This window comes from Gossypium raimondii, chromosome 10, assembly GCF_025698545.1.
Source record: "Gossypium raimondii isolate GPD5lz chromosome 10, ASM2569854v1, whole genome shotgun sequence".
In the NCBI taxonomy this organism is placed as follows: domain Eukaryota; kingdom Viridiplantae; phylum Streptophyta; class Magnoliopsida; order Malvales; family Malvaceae; genus Gossypium; species Gossypium raimondii.
The window spans coordinates 51,365,967-51,369,489 of NC_068574.1; the positions used below are offsets into that span (position 1 = coordinate 51,365,967).

General features: G+C 29.3%; 1 long non-coding RNA gene across 1 annotated transcript; it reads left to right on the top strand.

Moving 5' to 3' along the window:
* The first annotated feature begins 283 nt into the window (after positions 1 to 283).
* On the top strand, positions 284 to 2,456 carry LOC128033709 (uncharacterized). The gene is made up of 2 exons (XR_008189690.1): positions 284 to 474; positions 2,386 to 2,456. It is a non-coding gene; the product is annotated as an uncharacterized LOC128033709 (long non-coding RNA).
* The last annotated feature ends 1,067 nt before the right edge of the window (positions 2,457 to 3,523 follow it).

Below are 3,523 nucleotides of genomic sequence, written 5' to 3' on the forward strand. Positions count from 1 at the left end.
TACTTGGATTACCGGAAAAAGAAAGCCAAAATCATGATTAATATCGGAATAATTAGATGGCCGACCACTACAAAATCATACGTCAAATGAAATCATGGCATAGATGTGTACATTAATTAGTTTTAATGGCAGGTGCTTTCTAGGTGATATTATAAAATTATAATATGATAATTAATTATTATTTTTATAGAAATATAATTAAAATCATTCATTATATCATATTAATACAATTTTTTTTATAATTAAAAGAAGGCGTTAAGGCCTTAAGTTCTACCAGAACCTTACATAATTGGTACCTCTTTTATCACTCAAACATAATTATTGAACGTCAGGAAATGGTCTTCAAAAACCTCTAAGGCGTCATCTTTCCCAGCGGGTTTGGTTCACAGAGGCGTTTTTGGCCTAAGCTTTCCCCCTTTCATACTTGCTGCCTGGTTTAAGCTTTGCTGGGGATTGTATTGTCCTTATCACAAGGTGAGATATCAGTTGCTTTTGCTTTGCACATATGAAGAGCATTACCTTTTGGGATCCAATTACTGGAATCTGTAAAGGTATTGAGGATGGAAGTATCCTACCTAAGATCTTGTTTTGATTTTTGAGTCTTGAATTCATGTCAAAGTTAGGGTTGGGTTTGTGGTTAGATTTTAAGGTTTTTGAAATCGAGTTAGAAATGAAGTATTCTTAATCGGATAATATTTAATGTATTGTCTGAATTTTATGCAGACACCTTATCACTGTGTAAAATAATATTATTAGTTTTTATTTTATACAGTGATGAGATGTATTAACCTTATTCATTGATAATATATAAAACTCGTACATTAATAGTATATTAAATACTATGCTTTTTAACCAAGATAAATATATCTGTCAGGATTGACCCGATTAAACAACAAGTAAAGAAAATAGCGGAATAAATTGAAAATTTGAACACACAAATTTATCGTGGAAAGATCCTTCCAAAGATGATAAAAAACCACGGGAAAAGATAATTTTACTATAATAGCAAAAGAACGAAAAGTTCAAAAGATGGAGACAAAAAACTAAACCCCGAAAAACCCAAAAACAAAGTACCCTCAAAACGTAAACACAAAATTCTCTAAATGTGTTATGAGTTCTAATCTCTAATGGGTGTGTTTTCTAAGGTTATAAAAGAACTTATTTATAGGCTAAATTAGTAGGTCAAATAAACTATGCTAATAAATGTTAAATGTTATGAGTTCTAATCTCTAATGGGTGTGTTTTCTAAGGTTGTAAAAGAACTTATTTATAGGCTAAATTAGTAGATCAAATAAACTATGCTAATAAATGTTAAATATATTATATTAATATATACTAAATCTTCTAGAAAGAAAATATACTTTGCTTAACTTAACTTGCAAGTAATCTCTTAGAATTTGGATCACACAACTCTAACAATATCAATAAAATTTTGTTAAAAAAAAATAGTGATAACATTTTAACAAATCGAGAAAGAAAAAGAACGCAATATTGGGAATCATCAAACTTGATATACATTCTTCTCATCCTACATCAAATCATTTCTTGCATATGGAAACCAATATTGATTATAAACATCTTGTATTTCAGAAGTTAGTTTGTAAGATGGGGAGTCTAATAAGTGTATAAGGTACACTAAGATAAGCGAGATAGACACCTGAGAGGTTTTTGGGGTCGAAGTTAAGATATTCATCGTTAATAGCAATGATTAATTTTTTTGTTGTGGAACTGTGAGACATCGTAAGAGTTTTGATACTCTTGTTAATTGATATATGATGAAAAGGAATAGAAAGGATTGTTGAATAGAATAGACAAAAATACTAACTTAGAAGACCAAAAAATTTAATCATAACCATTACTTGTTAAAGGAAAGTGGTTGCTCAAATTGGCAAAACTGAATTCTATTTTAAAAGCAAATTTGGCTTATGGCTATGCCCATTAGCTAGTGTTTATTTTTTATATATTATAAAATATTAAAAAATTATAATTAAATTTAAACAAAATAAATTTGATTTTAAATCAAGCATACTGATATAAAGTAAAAATTAATTTATCCAAATCCAACTTAGATGGAATTAAGTCCAAAGGATAGAATGAACCATAAGATTGAAAATCTAACAATAATGCAAGTCACACTCAACTATAAAAGACTTACAATGTAAGGCTTTTGACACAGGTTGGGCCCTTACCATTCATTGTTAGACTCTAACTACATAAGGATTTAGACATATTGGATGACACAGATAGCATATTTCCTAAGATATAGTATATGCCTACACAATCAAAGGTTAAGTAGATCTAGAAGAGAATAATATTTGTATTTTCAGAAACAAAAATGATTAGAATTGTGGCCATTAAATCAAGAGACCTCTCCTTTATTTGCAGAAACAACGTTTGTAAAGACCCACTAAGACAATGCAAAGCTTTGGTGAATGGAGTTTAAAGGGGTTTCAGCATTTTGCTTAATGTTGTCATTTCATTGAATATTCGAGCACTTCGTTACTCTTCTCGTACCCACTGTCTCTATACTGAGACCAACCAGATCATAAACTTCTGGATACGTACTTCTGATTGAAAGTGTAGCCTTTGCACCCTTAGCTTAATAGGGGCTTAGCAAGAGAGAGAAATTACGACATTCCAGATGCAGTTGGAATTTGGGTTTTTGGACCTCAAATAAAAATTAAGAATGCAAAAATCTCAATAATATTTTACCGTCTAAAGTTTGATTCTAGAACTTGCAACAGAAGCCACTTGCTTAATAGTTGAATGAATATATAATAGCCAAGCAATATATATAAGAGTAAACTTCAAAACTGCCATAGTTGCAAACCTAAAATGAAATATTTACAATTTAGCCATTCACGATATATAGTTGGCATGAGTAATTGTAGTTATTAACCATCGAATTCAATCAACTCTCAAATTTAATTAAGGAATGTGTTTTTATTCAATAATTTTTTTCTCTTTATCCCTTTAATCTTCTCTATTATTGTTCTTATTAGTTTATATTATTAACTAATGTTTGATTTAAATTTGGATATGAACTAATCACCTGAAGTAATTGTAGGTGAATGTGTAGGTTAAAGATTGGTATAGATATATGAAAGATTGGTATAGATAAGGAATAAATCGAGAGAAAGTAGGATAAGAAGTTAACTTAACCTTAGTGATCTAATTGAATAGTTACCCAACTTACCAAGATAAACATCAATTGTGAAGCCACCTATAATATATACACCAACTTAAGTAGTGAGTGTCGATGAATTTAACTAATTACTAAAAACTATACACCAACTTAGGAGTTTTGTACAACAACTCAAGTATCATCAATGACCATCTTAACTAACTGAAGATTAACTTCACCGCTAGCATAGCAACTCGATTACTTTGTAATTCGTTTTGTTTATTTTATTGTTTGATTTTACTTCATTAAACTCATTCTTCCTATAGCTACCTTAGATAATTTCATATTAGTAATTAGTATTTTTTAATTATTTAAGTTGTATTTAGTTTAATTATATCA